Below are 15,225 nucleotides of genomic sequence, written 5' to 3'. Positions count from 1 at the left end.
GAAATACATTTCAGGTGGACGTGGCCGGTATCTCTCGTTGTGCAACTTTCTGCGCTCGGAGATACGAGGGTCCCATTAATCGAGGAAAAACTCGTTCGGAGAGACGGCCGCAGGCCGTACGAAAATTTCGATACCCCTTTTACCGCGTCCCACTAAATATGGAAGAGCCGAATAGTGGTGATGCTGGTGACGGTGGTGTTGGTGATGGTGGTGGTAGGAGATGGGGTATTCATGGTGTAGGATTTTTTTCGCTCGTTACGCGTCGCGTAACTTTATTGTACGATCGATTGCGTAAGGGTCCTCTCTCGTAAAAAGCGACCTGGCCGGTTAACGATCAAACGTGGCCGCAAATACGCGCTTGGCTTTTACATACGACGACCAATGCTGAACACTATCCGCATGGATTTTCTTCGTTAGTTCGTTGAGATAAAAAAAAAAGAAAATAACTCGAGAAAAAAAGGAGAAGAGAAGAAAGAGAAAGAAAATCGCGTACCTTTCGTTTCTTTCTTCTTCTTCTTCTTCTTTTGTTTGGTTTTCTTTTTCTAGATTCGGCAAAGAGCAAAAAGTTTCCTTCGGAGAGAACATTAAAAGATTATCATCGCGATGAATCATCTCGGTTGTTGTTTCCCAGCAATGAGGTCGCACAATTTCCACATCGTCGTCGTCTTCGTTGTCATCCTCATCGTCGTCATCCTCGTCATCCTCGATTTTGATAGAGAACGAGTGTGTATAATTTTCGTCCGATGGTGAGGAAAAATCGTGACCCTGTAAACGAAAGAAAATATCGGGAGGGTCGACCTCGAGGAAAAACGATCGAGCGACGTTGTACTAATATAGATATCTACATAATAGGAGCGATCAAAGAAGATAGGAAGAAAAGAAAGAAGAAGGGAGAAAAGAGAGAGGATCACGAGTAAGAAGATTTTTGTTGAGATGCGATATATCGATGATGATGATAATAGAGATGGTGTGATAGTAGTGGTCTGGTAATGGTGATGGTAGTGATGGTGGTGGTAGTGGTGGTGATGGCGAGATAGTGGAGGTAGTACGAAAGTTAAACTTCGTAAAGCAGAAGGAAGAAGACGAAGTCGTGGAGAGACAAGAAGGGCGGGGATCAAGCTGAAGAAAGGCGAGAGAGCTATAAAAGAGGCACCGCTCTCGACGATGGGCATCAAACACCTCGACATGAAGGTACGTACAAGAGACGGGTTCGTGCGTGAGCTCGATTTTTCGTTTCTCTATCTTTCTCACTTTGTCTCTCTCTCTCTCTCTCTCTCTCTCTCTCTCTCTCTCTCTCTCTCTCTCTCTCTCTCTCTCTTTGTGTCTCTTTTTCTTTGACTTTTTCTTTCACTTACTCTTGCTCTTATTCGGTGGACACTCTCTTTTTATCTTAGTATTCTTCCCTCTTCCTTTCTCTTCTATTCTCATTCTATCCCCATCGGTTCTTCTCAAGACGACGAAGCTGATGATGAAGAGAGAGAGAGAGAGAGAGAGAGAGCGAGAGGGAGAGAGATGAAGAAAAAGAGAGTGGGTGTACGTGTGTGTGTTTAGTGTGGGAAAAACGTACTCACGCATTTTCTTGATTCTCCTTGCAGGTGTTCGTGATTACGCTCCTATTGGCGTGCATCGCTACCGCCTACGGTGAGTACGATGTTTAATGGATTATTTTTTCTTTGCGCCCTTTCCCTTTTTAATTTCTTTATTTTTTCTTTTTTCTCTTTTCTTTTCCTGTTTTTCTCCCGACAGTGAGTAACAGACTGACGAGAGATCTTGGATCAAAATATTGTGACTTGTGTTGAAAGGATGATGTTGAACGATCAAATCGAATAATTGAAATTAACGTACTGTGACCTGTAAACTCCGTGACTCGTATCGAAGAATTCGTAAATGAATAAAAAGTTAATTAATCCATTTTTATTTGATATATATATATATATATATATATATATATATAAGGTAACACGAGAGAAATAATCAACGATTAATGAAATCGAATTTGTTATCGAATGAATTGTTAACTCGATCGTCCGTCTCGATCGAATGAGCATAAGCACGCTTAATAGTAAGCGATCGTACAGGATTAAACAGACTCGTTCGCCGCTAATCCTACAGAATGAACGCGAATCGTTGTACCTGTCGGCGGGTAATGCGAACGTGTAATGCGTAACTCGTAGTAACGAAGCGAATTATGATACGATATGAAGCTAATTAACGAAAATGACAAGACGATCGAAATAGATTAGTGTCTCTCTTTCTCTCCTTTTCCTCTCTATATCTCTTTTCATTTTTATTTTCCATATTTCTGTTTATAATGTACTACTTTTAATCTAAAAACTCTTTCCGTTTTCTCTTCGGGTCTTTAAGTAGAAAAAAAAAAAGAAATTCACGTTACTTTCGCGTTCAAAATTCTATGACGTTTTGAAATGTATTTCGAAAGAAATTTCTTTTGCGAGAGACGCATCGGAAACTCGTTGACTCGTCCGACGGCACCGGTTTGCACGACGCGAGAAGAATGAAAGTCGCCATCGTATCGTAGTTGGAGTCACATGTTACTCATTTTTTTTCTTCTTTTTTCCTCTCTCCGTCAACAGGCGGTTACATAAGCAGCGGAGGCTGGTCCGGCGGCGGTGGCGGCTGGTCTGGAGGTGGTGGTGGAGGTTGGTCCGGCGGTGGCGGAGGAAGTGGTTGGAAATATGGAGGAGGTGGCGGTGGCGGCGGCGGTGGTGGAGGTGGAAAAATCATCAAAGTGATCACCATTAGCGGTGGTGGCGGTGGATGGCCAAGCGGTGGTGGTGGTGGTGGCGGTGGATGGCCAAGCGGAGGTGGTGGTGGAGGAGGATGGAAATACGGAGGAGGTGGTGGTGGAGGTGGTGGTGGAGGAGGATGGAAATTAGGAGGAGGTGGCGGTGGATGGTCTGGAGGTGGTGGTGGATGGTCTGGAGGTGGCGGTGGAGGTAATCATCGAAATATTCATTTCTTATGAATTTCCATAGTGACTTTCACCGACAAATTTATATATAGAGGTTTATTAATAATTCATAGATTTTTTTCTTTTCTTTTTTATTTTTTTATCTTTAACCTCTTTTCAACTTTAGAATTATATAATAGAATCGTACACCTTAAAATAACTTCCTGATATTCCGGTCAGATATATTAAGACAAGAAAAAAACGATGAGTCGACTAATAAATATATTCTATTCACAGGCTGGTGGTAAAAGTATACGCGGTATCTACTAATCGATTCGAAATCATCGGTTTTCTCAAGATCATAAGTGCACTTAATCGACCGGATGGATTTCAACACGCCGTCGTTGCCGAAGAAACGTTCCCAATCTCCTCCTTTCGAAATTTTTGAGAGAAACATCCAATATTATAAATCCAATATTATAAAAAGAGGACGTGAATTAAGCAAGTACCGAAATGATTTAAGAAAACGAAGAAACCGAAGAATTATTTGCAAATTTCTGTTATGTCTATAGAAGTTTCAAAAAAAGGAAAAAATTGAAGAAACATTTCGAAAGAAGTAACACGTCGGATCGTTTGAAAAGATACCAGCAGAGTATTCGAAGATTGGATTTGCTTTCTTTGTTACAAAAGAAAGAGAGCGAAAGAGAAAGAAGAGAGAAAGAAACCAGTGGACAACGAAGATCGTCACGTTCTTCGATGATGAGAAAAGAACGATACCTTCGATGGCATACCATTATCGATTCTCACTCTTCTTCGAGATAAAAATTCTAGAGATCTTTAAGAATAGAATCAGTCTCTATTTTCGAGCGTTGTTATCCGAACTGATAAGAACGAGAAAGGAGGGAGAAGAGGACAGTCTCTTCGTGATAACTACATTTACGATGATACACCTCACACACCGCGTATACCTATAATACTTATCTCTACACCTACTCTTACCTATGTACTCTTACCAAGATAAAACGGGTAAAATTTGTGATAAATGAGAACAAAGAAAATTCTATTGTGATTCAACACAGTGCCGAGAATTTAGTGAACTCGTTCGCGGCACTTAGATATATATATATATATACATACATTCATTCATACATACATACATATATATATATTTTTGATAATCGAAAAATATTTCCGAAAAGTACAGAAAAAAAGGACCCTGCTAGCGACAGTATAAATAAACGACTCACGTCGGAAAAATGCACCGTTTAATTTTATCCCATTATATGATCCTTGCTGCCCTAGGCAACGAAACTCCAGAGAAAAAGAAGTGTCCGTAAATTTTTATTTTGATCAAAAGCTGTCGTGGGAAAATTAAAAGCGCGTAAATTGGTTTAACGATTTACTTTCGATTTATGTTCTCGTGGTCATCTTGCATGGAGGAGGAAAATTAAAATCGTAAACGGTCGCGGCCGGGTGCTCTCTCTCTCTCTTTCATGTGTACGAGTAAAAGCGTGGTCGAAGCGATATTGCTGAACCAACGGATTTACTATCACCGACGTTCGGCAATAACATTGGGCGTTACGATATTGCAACAACATAAATACCGTAGATAGGGCACGTTTTAAATTATCGGATCGCAACTCTTACCAGATGCATTCTCGTCGGACGACAAATTTTCCTGCTCGTTGTTTTCCTCGCGTTTGATTCCCTCAATATGTATTCGTATACAGGATGGAGCATTTAAACAGAAACTTCTGCATGTCCTGACGTATAAGTGGAATCTATAAATATACTTCTTATTGAAGAGAAAAAGAGACAAAGAAATATTAATTATACTGATAAAAATAACTCCACGTGATAAACGCTTTAAAGATATATTTAGTTCGTTGATAAATATATCCTCCCACCTTATATATATATATATTTCTTTCTTTCTTTATATCTATATTTATATATATCTATATTTGGATATTTCTACTTTCATTTGGTTACTCATCAAAATTGGCTCATATCAATGTCTTCTTTTACGGTCTTTTTAGTTGTAGCATGTAATGACGAAAAACACGAACGCTTCCCTAAGAGTAACGAACAAACGCTCGTTAATTACGTTCCTTGCGAAATCTGTTGACATTGCATAATATCTCTTTAACGCGAGACGAGTACTTACAACGTTACCGTTGACGACAACGACGACGACGACGACGACGACGACGACGACGACGACGAAAACAGACGACGCAAAATTAAATGTTTCTCTTTAATAACAAGTAACAGATCGATATTGTTTAAAGACGTGACGTGCAATTTATTGTAATTAATCTTTCTTCGATTAAGATAATCTATTGCGAATAATAAAACACGGTTTATTGGGAAAGCAATGATGCCATTGTAGATACGGAACTCATGAAAAATTGTACTGTGTTTCTTTCACGTTCCGACCGTACATATTGCGGGCCATTAGAGACGAGCCATTAAAAATATCTTTTCTCGAATGAAAGTCGACGTTGAAAGTGCATAGTACTTAACAAACAGCGTAACTTAGAAAATACAGGCTAACTGTGCATTTTTTTCAATTAATATCAGATGACGTTGAAACATTAAATAACGGTTACGGACATATAGATTTTAATAAAATTCTATATGGAAAATGTAGTATAGGGGAACCGTTGAAAGCATGAAGATTCTTTCTTTTTTTTTCCTCTGAGCAACTAATTTGCAACATTTTATATAATTTCAATTTGCATTCATCGTCAGATGCATCGTTATTTTATGAACGTCCAACTTCTGTGATGTCAATTCATTTCTCAGATCGTTTATTGAAATGAATTTCGTAGAAATTATTATACTGCATACCTATAATAGGTCTCAGAAAGAGAAAACTCGTGAATTAAATTTCTATGAAAAAATGGATTGTATGAAAAATCGATAATTTAGTTTAAAATATTTATTATATAAGATTATTATTTATATAAGATCGGCATTATATCCTTTTATATCTTTTCTTTGCTTTTCAAGTAATTCATATCATTAATAAGTATTTTTTTCAATACATCAATCTCCTTTTCATTAATTCATAGAAAAAGACATTGCAATTTGTTAATTAATTTACTCGATTGAATTACGATCCAATTAAGGAATATGTTTGCCTTTCTACGTAATTAAAATCTGTTGTGATATCAAAAAATATTTTGATAGGAAGAAATCTTTCCTGCATTTTTCGTCCTTGTTTCTTGTTAATAGAAAGTTATTAGCCTGATAACGGCTATTCTTTCTATTCATTTCGTCGAGATGAGGTCATTGCAGCTATGGTTTATAACGAAATAACGTTTACGAAAGTTTATATATATTTATATACACGCATATACGCATATACGTATTCACTTGTGTGCCTTCTTCGATAACGTGAAAATATTTTCGCCATCGTAAAACACTCTGCTTCGGCTTATATAAACTCAAAATAATATACGAGCAAACTCATCAGACTTTCTTATTACCCATGAATAAAAACTTATTTTTAAACGACCCTGAATAGTATACTGAATGAGTTAACGTTTTACCGGCTCCTCTAACTTACAACTCGTAATACTTTAAGTAATAGCTTCGTAATTATACTTACCACAGCTGTTTTAAATGATTACATCGAAGTTCATCATAAAATTAATTGTAGTCGCGACACTCTGAATGACATTACCATAATACAATTTTTTTCGATTATCTCTTCTGTTCGTAGATTCCGCGAGGATATTACGATGTTATTTTACAACTGTACATCGTGAAAAAAATAAAAAAATCTTGGGTATCTCATAGAACATCTGTTCGTTTCCATTCGGCGATGTATCTTTTTCTCGTTATTTTGTTGGAAATTTTTTCTACTATACTACTGCCGCTACTATTACTACACTACTATTACTAATAGTATCATTACTATTATTACTTTCATCATACACGATCTTCATTCATACACGCCACGTGACCTGCCCATCTTAATCGATGCGATTTTGTGGCGTTAATAATATCCGGACTATTATCTATTGTCTGTCCGGATATTATATAACAGTTGTTATACAATAGTCCAACTATCGTATGATGTAATTTTGCAATAGTTTAACTATTGTATAATTTAATTCTGCAATAGTACTACTACTATTAATTTTATAAATTAAGAGAAGTTACGAACGAGTCACAGTGAATTTAGAATCATTAACGTTCTAAAGCTGGAGACTACAACCGCGCGAAAAAAATATAAGGACTATCCGCCGGCATGAATTACTTTTGCGCTTACGCCATGTTTGCTACGCTTTTTTAATGCAGCCAATTTGTAAAACCAATCCCGAACTCTCAACGAAGCTTCGAAAAGCGCCCGACGCTAATTGGGTCCTTCAGAAAGCTCTGCTTTGAATAATTACGAAACGTCCATCTTCGGCTTGGATTGCGAATTACTCGCGAGAATGGAGCCTCTGATATTTTCTCTCTCTTTCTCTCTCTCTCTCTCTCTCTCTACTTCCTTCTCTTTCTCTCTCTCACCGATCCACCCACCCACACACACACACACACACACACAGAATTCGCTCATTTCCCCTTCTTCTTTTTTATTTTCATTCCCCTCGATCTTCTATCGAGATTACGCTCTTTTCATGAAATATTGTGCGAGTCGAATATTGCCTCCAATTAATGAAGAACAATTAGTCTGATATCCATGGACGTACCAATTAAAGATTATAATGCGCAATCTCTTTCGATATTACGACGCGGCTTTTGTATTTATCCTGAAAACATCGATACGATCGTTAACTTGCGATTTTTTTTTCCTTCTAATATCGAGCACACGATCGACGACGCGTTTAAATTGTTAAAACGAAATACGCCACGGAAACGCGCACAGTGTCGTAAAACGTCAATAATACGTTGTCCACGATGAAAATATAAACGTTTCGCGCTCAAAGTTATAAATCAGCAACAAGCTCGGTCGGTGGACGTTTCCCCACCTCTTCTTCTCCCCTTTTATCGGTTGACGGTGCTGCGCTATACTGCGCTACGATGCAATACAATGCAATGCAACGCGATCCGATCCGATGCGCTGCGCCACAATCGTTCCGTGGCCCGCGCAGATTTCTCTCTTTCTCTCTCTCTCTCTCTCTCTCTCTCTCTCTCTATCTATCTATCTATCTATCTATCTATCTCTCTCTCTCTCTCTGTTTAGACTAACGATCTAGTTGTACTATTATATAACTCGATGACCAGTCGTCGGATTTCACGTGAAACCTCTTCGGGTGCAAACAAGCTGCCCATCAATTGCCACATAAATTCGTCCCACGATGACGGCATTACGAGTAATAGTCAATTAACGAGACTGTTACACGTGCCGTTTAAATAATTACTTTCTCCCGCAGCTCGAAGTTAAAGGGTCATTAGGGTGACATCGTCTAAATCATTTGTTACTAACTTATCAAGCTTCTCTGCCTGTCTCTATCTCTCTCTCTCTCTCTCTCTCTCTCTCTGTCTTTGTAAAATTTTGATAAGAAAACAAAAACAAACAAAAAATAAACGACAATAGAAGAGAAAAAGCTTAATCGTTCGAGCTTGCAAGACGAAGGCAACGTTATCACAATGCGATTACATATATAGCTTCGGTATGAAAATATATATTTTTAGCTTTTATTACAACGATCGAGAATATATATATATATATATATATATATATATATATATATATATATCGATTCAATCATCTATAGATGACGACGAGGACCACGACCACGATGACGACGAGCAATTAAATTAGCGCGGATTACGAAATAAGCGTGGATACGTGTGGAAGCCGTTCTATTTTCCTCTCTCTCTCTCTCTCTCTCTCTCTCTCTATCCCTCACTCTCCCTAGAGGATCGTCGGCAGGAATCGAAGCGGGGCTTTAAATTTAGGCTAGAATGGAGGGGTAAGGGTACGATGTTTCAAACGCATCTGTGCCTAGCGTAGAAACTTCCCCTCTATGCCGCACACCTTTCCGATGGCCAGTTCGAGCGGTATCGCGGATAATTGCTGGCGTGCGCGCGAGCGAGCGCGCGCACACACACTCCCTCCCGACATTTCTCCTCTCCTCCTCTCTCCTCTCTCTCTCTTGGGTCTTCTCGTTCATTCACCGATTCTCCCACTCACCCTCAACGTATTTTCTCCCCACTCAGTTACGCCCAGCCACGCGAATTTCCTCCCACCCTGTTCGGTTCACCACCCCTCTTCTCGTCTCTTCTCCTCTCTTCTCCTCTCTTCTCCTCTCCTCTCCTCTCCTCTCCTCTTCTCTTCTCTTCTCCTCTCCTCTCCTCTCTTCTCTTCTCTTCTCCTCTCTTCTCCTCTCTTCTCCTCTCTACTCACTTCACTGACGGCTCCGTGCACGCTGTGCCAAAACAGAATCGACCTGACGCTCTCCGCAGCCGATTACAAATCTGACCGATTAGGCGCACGCTGCGTCGAATTACCGATGAGAGAAGGCGACGGTTCCTCGATGCCTAATAGCACTGACCCTTCGAAAGGTCGACCGAAGGTTTAACGACCCTTTACAACTGTATACCACTCGTATTTTATTAAACATCCTGACCATCGTGAATCCACGCGTGAATAGGCCGATGAAAACGTTTCCGACGGAAGTACATCGACTCGTCGATTTAAACAGGCTAACAGTGCCATTGTGTGTCCCGTCGAATCCCGGCACAGAATCGATATATTTTATAAATTCCCGATCGAATGTTTTACGCTCTTCTGAACTGCTCGAACATTGTTTATGAAGATCCTAGAATTGAAGGGATTAAATCCGTCGGATTTTTTATTTAAAGCGTATAACGATGCTTCTTAATTCATTCGGAACTATTAAAATTAATTAATCTCACGCGATATATTGTAGATTCCTAGCGTACCTCCTTCACCGATCCCTCGAAATAAAAGAAAAAAAGCAAAAAAAAAAAAAGAGATAGATAAGTCTACTCCATGATAACGTTTAAACTTTGTTGAAAATAAAAACGAATAAAAAAAATGATATGCATCATTGAATAAAACACCGCTAGAGACAAACATCGTTGGTATAAAACTGCGTGGATATTTTCCATTTTAATACAACGCGACACTTTTTGAACTGGGTCGCAATCACATATCCCGACTATTTATTTTATATAATAAACAAACACACGAATTTCAAATTGGTAGAAACAAATCCTATCGAGTTCTTAGAGTACGATCCCTTGAATCGTGAATACGAACGAAATCGATGATATAACATAAAAGTTGGAAAATAATTTTTAATCTAGACAGGACGAAAAAAAAAACAAAAAAAAAACAAACAAAAAAATGAAAAGGGACAGAGAGAAAAAAAATTCTGTTTCGCGTGGAAGCGTAGAAAAAAGAATTAAAAAAAGAAAAAATAAAAAAAATTCCTGGTAGGGGGAAAATAAAAGTTCGACGCATTCATATTCGTCGAATGACCGAAAGAGCGCGAAAGGGTGAAAGGAGGGATGGTTGGGCTGAGCGGGTAGGTATGCGAGAGAGGGATGAAAGAGGACACGAGCTAACAGTCGATAGAAACACGTCCAGAATCCGGGAAATTTTTTTCACGCGTCCTGTGCGCGAAAGTCGGCCGCATGACATCGGTCGGCGAGGAGAGACGGGCACCGAGCCCGGAAAATTCATGTGCACGCACGCTACTGCTGGCGATAATTTATTATTCGCTGGTGAGGATCCATACGCGGACTCGCTCTGTGCATTCGCTCGCACACATACACGGACTGTTTTCCGAAAAAAAAAAGAAAAAAAAGAATAAAAAGCGATTGCATGCGCGCGGAAAAAAGAGGGAAGAGAAGGAGGACACAAAATGTGGGGAGAAATTCACCCTTCCCTCCTCAAAAAAAAAAAAAAGAAAAAAGAAAAATGGGAAGAAAGGAAGAAAGAAAGAAAAAAGAAATAAAGCGAGAGATGAGTGTGTGCATGTCGGTGTTTTATTGCAATCGGATTTGTCGTATTGACCGACAGGAAAGGGGAGAAGAGGAATTGCACTGAGAGAGAAAGAGAGGGAATTCTACGTTTCCACGATCGATATATGTGTAATCGATAAAATGTAATACGTTTGCCTCGAAAGAAATCGACAAACTGTCTTATCGGTATTAGTCCATCTTTTCAAATATGTTCTTCTTACATATTAGGAATATTTCTTTATATATATATATATACACGCACACGTACACATACACATATATATATATATATAATGAATGCAAATAAACGATTCTACCAAGGATATCTCTAGACACAAAATACTCGGTAATATATTCACGTGCACCGGCCTGACGTGAATATTAAATTTGTTCTGCGTGTAAAAAAAAAAAGAAATTAATGAATTAAAAACGTTCGTGGATGAAGAGAAATGGAAACGAATAAAGAGTGACGACGTTTAATGCAGATTAATGAAAATCCTTAAAGAATAAATACGTAATTTGTGGATATCAACTGATAAATGTAATTTTTTAAAACGACAAAAACAGAGAACGCTTCCTATCTCAAGTTACCTTGAAGAATGCAATATGGAAAATTTTCAACGAGTTCGAAGTGAGAGAAACAGAGACACGGACAAATAGAGATTCAGGGTTCGTCCACGGCATTGCTCCCTTGATTGTATATAAAAATTCATGGCGCGTCGTTGGTGATATCTCTTGGTGGTGTTCACGTTGGTAACGTTACCGAGACGGACTGTTCTTTAGAAAATCGCAAAGAGAATGATCGCAGAGCGTCGGCGTTATAAAAATTACACGTATTTCCATCTGCGAGTGATACCATCAATCCACAAGTCTCAGGAATAAAAGGAGGGCGGAATGAGTCCCGCTGTGAATCGTCCGTTGATTCACGGCTTGCATCTCTCGTTTCTATAAAGCCTTCTCCTTCTCCCTCTCTCCTGCACCTGTTCTCTTCCATCTATCCTACGCCTTCTCTCTATATCTCAGTCTTTCTCTCTCCATCTCTCTCTCTCTTTCTCTCTCTTTCTCTCTTTTTCTCACGCGTCGTTCCTTCTCTAACACTCGTCGTACATTTCTTTAAGCACGCGATAGAGAGAGGAAGGGAGATTGAAATTGCGGATTAGGGATGTCTCGCTCAAAGAAAACTACGAGATAAAAAACGACTTCTTCGACCTTACCAGCATTCATACTTTTGAAAATATCTTTCCATATTTACGTCGTAAATTTGATCCTTCTTTAATAATTGTACTACTACGAAACAATACTAGTCAGAGAGAGAGAGAGAGAGAGAAAGAAATTTAAAGATAGAGAAAGAAAAAGATATAAATAAAAACGTATTTTAATTATCCAAGAACATTGTAAATCTCTTCGAGTTTCTACGGTCCGTAGATATAAGTTTATCGTGTCGATTTTTTTTTCTTTCTCTTTTTTTTTTCGCAAGAAAAGAAGAAACGTAGCAAGCCAAGAGAAAATGTAAAACAAAAAAAAAGAAGAAAGAAGCAGAAGAAAAGATAGGGATAGAGATAAAGAAAGAGAGAGAGAGAGGAAAAAAGAAAAGTATAGGCGACGGAATAAAAGGAGAAACGGAGATTATTTGCAAGATTGAAAGTTTCACAAATCTTTTTTTTACAAACTCGACTTAATGACCTGGCTGAAATAAATAAGGAAAAAAATATATATATATATTATATATATTCATATATTTTATTGTATAAAAAGATTTCGAGAATTTTAAAAGTACAATCTCCTGATAAATGAATTAAATCAAAGGATTTCGGTTTAATCGTTCGAAATCGCCTGATAATCTCTTAATTCATGAGGGCAGGTGTTTGCCTTTGCGCAGCCACTATGGTCGCAGTTTCGACGATAATGGAACTAATTAATTTTCAACGTCGGTTTAACACGCAGCATATGACAACTGGCGCGCGTTCAAAGTGACATCGTTCGACGATTATGCCAGTTTTGATCGCCCGAAAACATATTTGCCCGATCCATATATTTCTCTAGAAATGAATCTTCGTCGTTAGTGGTTTGATTAGATGTTCGCATTGACGTGCTCCATATTAATCTCAAATGTAGCGTTAAAATGAAAGAAAAAATAGTTTAACTTATATGTATGCATTACACAGTCACTGAATACACATTTGTCTGAAATTTACGTTATTAATTAACCGAAGTTGAATCCTCCATCGGGTACGATACAACACGAGTAAACTTTCTGCTAAAGAAAAAGAGAAGCTAAAAGTGGAAAAGAAAAACCTTCGACTTAGTACAGAGTAACTTTACGTCAAACAAACAAAAAAACTTTTCCCTTTGTTTCTGCCACTGTTTCCTTTCTTATAAACGCACAGACTTACGTGCGCGCCCGCGCGCGATTATCTCTAAAAGTTCATTGTTATTTACCTCGCGAAATACTTTAACATTTTCCTTTCTTCTTACGATGAAAGATAAAAAATAAAGCAAAACTGCATACATATATAAATGTTTTTCTGTTTCCTATTTTTTTCTTTTCTTTTTATTATCTCTATTACCTTTCCAAGAGACTTCTTCCATTACTCGTTCCTTCGAGCCGGGGGAATAATCAATATGTGTGAACGTACAAACAAACAAACAAACAAACAAACAAACAAGCAAACAAATACACACACATACGCGTGCGCGTGCGGGCACGTTTGCACCCCTATAGGCATATAATAATAATCAGCTAACGGTGCTTATCCTATTTGTCGCTCGACTAACAAGTAAATTCTACCAAACGTAAGATCAACGATCGAATCTTCGAGAAGTTCGGCAATGGGTACTTTCGAGGGTGACGCGAAGAAACGTGTCGAAGTGGGCGGCAGAGTGGCATTCGCGTTGCCTCGTCTCGATAAGAGAGTCTTGCTTGGAGGAAATAAAAAGAGAAAGAAAACGAAAAGAGGAAGAAGACTCGTTTGAGTTTCAAGGACGAAGAATGGAAAAAAGAACCGCGTTTCACCATCGGGCGAGAGCCACCTAGGGCAAATTTTTTCTTCGACTTAAAAGAAAAAGTTCGAGTCTGTTGTTATCTGAGAAATAAAAAGGAGAATTCATTTCCTAGAGAAAAGAGAAGTACATACATATGTAGGATTCCCTTTGGTCGAGTGAAAATCTTCGCGTAGAATTCTGGATAAAAAGCGACAAATTTTTTGCGCCGGCCGAGCGTGATTTAAAATCGTGACCGAATTCAAACGGCGAATATATCCGATTCGATGCACATTGCGAAAACGCTGGAAACGTTTCTATCTATAGATTACGTACCGAATATGTATATACATATATGCGCACACAAACATACAAACACATACATATATATATAGGTACATACATACATACATATATATATATATGCGAACGGAACGGTATCTCTTGCGAACAGAGAAGACTGTCGAAATATTCTTTTCGTCGTCACGAAAAGAAATTCGGTCTCTCCTCTTTTTCTTTATCTTTCTTTGTGTATTTTCGCATAACGACACGAATGGTTGGCGGAAGGGAGAAGGGAAAATCGAGGAAAGGCCACTAGAAGGGAATAGATCCTTGAATACCGACTACACCCTTCTCCCTTTTGCTCCTTCGTCTTCATCCACTTGCCATTTAAGGCACTCGTTCCTCCGACGATTCAAATTTTAATTCAATTACGACGACGACGACGACGACGACGACGACGACGAAGACGACGACGACGACGACGAGGACGAGGACGACGACAACGACGACGAGGACGACGCATACTTCTCCAAGAGTTTCGTATATCTCAGGAATCGTAAGATCCAACCTTTTTTCTTTTTCTTTTCTTTTTCTCCTTTACCAACGTTCTACGTTCTACGTCTCTCTCTGCCTCTCTCTCTCTCTCTCTTTCTTTCTCTCCTCTCTCTCTCCGTCGGCCTATCTCTGCCTGTCTTTCCTTCTCTTCACTAACTACCCACTCCCCAACTCTTTCCTCTCATCTCTCAGAAATTCTTTCTCTTCACCGTGAAGCTTCTCTCTCTCTCTCTCTCTCTCTCTCTCTCTCTTTCTCTCTCTCTCTTTCTCTTCTTTTTTCCTCATCTTTTCTCGTGAAATCTGAATTTAATTATGACCCTTCACGTAGCCGTTTTTGCCCCCACACTACGGAACCGTGGTCTATCTTGCTCTCGCATCTGTCGCCTCACGGAGAAAGAGTCGCACTTTCTCTTTCTCCTCTCTTTCTCTGGAACGCCATCACCACTACTATCATCACGTCGTGGTTGTCGTCGTCGTCGTCGTCGTCGTCGTCGTCGTCATCGTCGTCGTTGTCGTCGTCGTCATCGTCGTCGTTGTCGTCGCCATCG

The 15,225-nt window shown here is 39.1% G+C and overlaps 1 long non-coding RNA gene across 1 annotated transcript; it reads left to right on the top strand.

The window, feature by feature from the left end:
• The first annotated feature begins 2,897 nt into the window (after positions 1 to 2,897).
• Positions 2,898 to 4,165, top strand: LOC122630521. Its single transcript, XR_006327500.1, has 2 exons — positions 2,898 to 2,954; positions 3,206 to 4,165. It is a non-coding gene; the product is annotated as an uncharacterized LOC122630521 (long non-coding RNA).
• The last annotated feature ends 11,060 nt before the right edge of the window (positions 4,166 to 15,225 follow it).

This window comes from Vespula pensylvanica, chromosome 7, assembly GCF_014466175.1.
Source record: "Vespula pensylvanica isolate Volc-1 chromosome 7, ASM1446617v1, whole genome shotgun sequence".
NCBI lineage: Eukaryota > Metazoa > Arthropoda > Insecta > Hymenoptera > Vespidae > Vespula > Vespula pensylvanica.
Note: the sequence above shows the minus strand (reverse complement) of the source record. Positions and strands in the feature narration are given on the sequence as shown.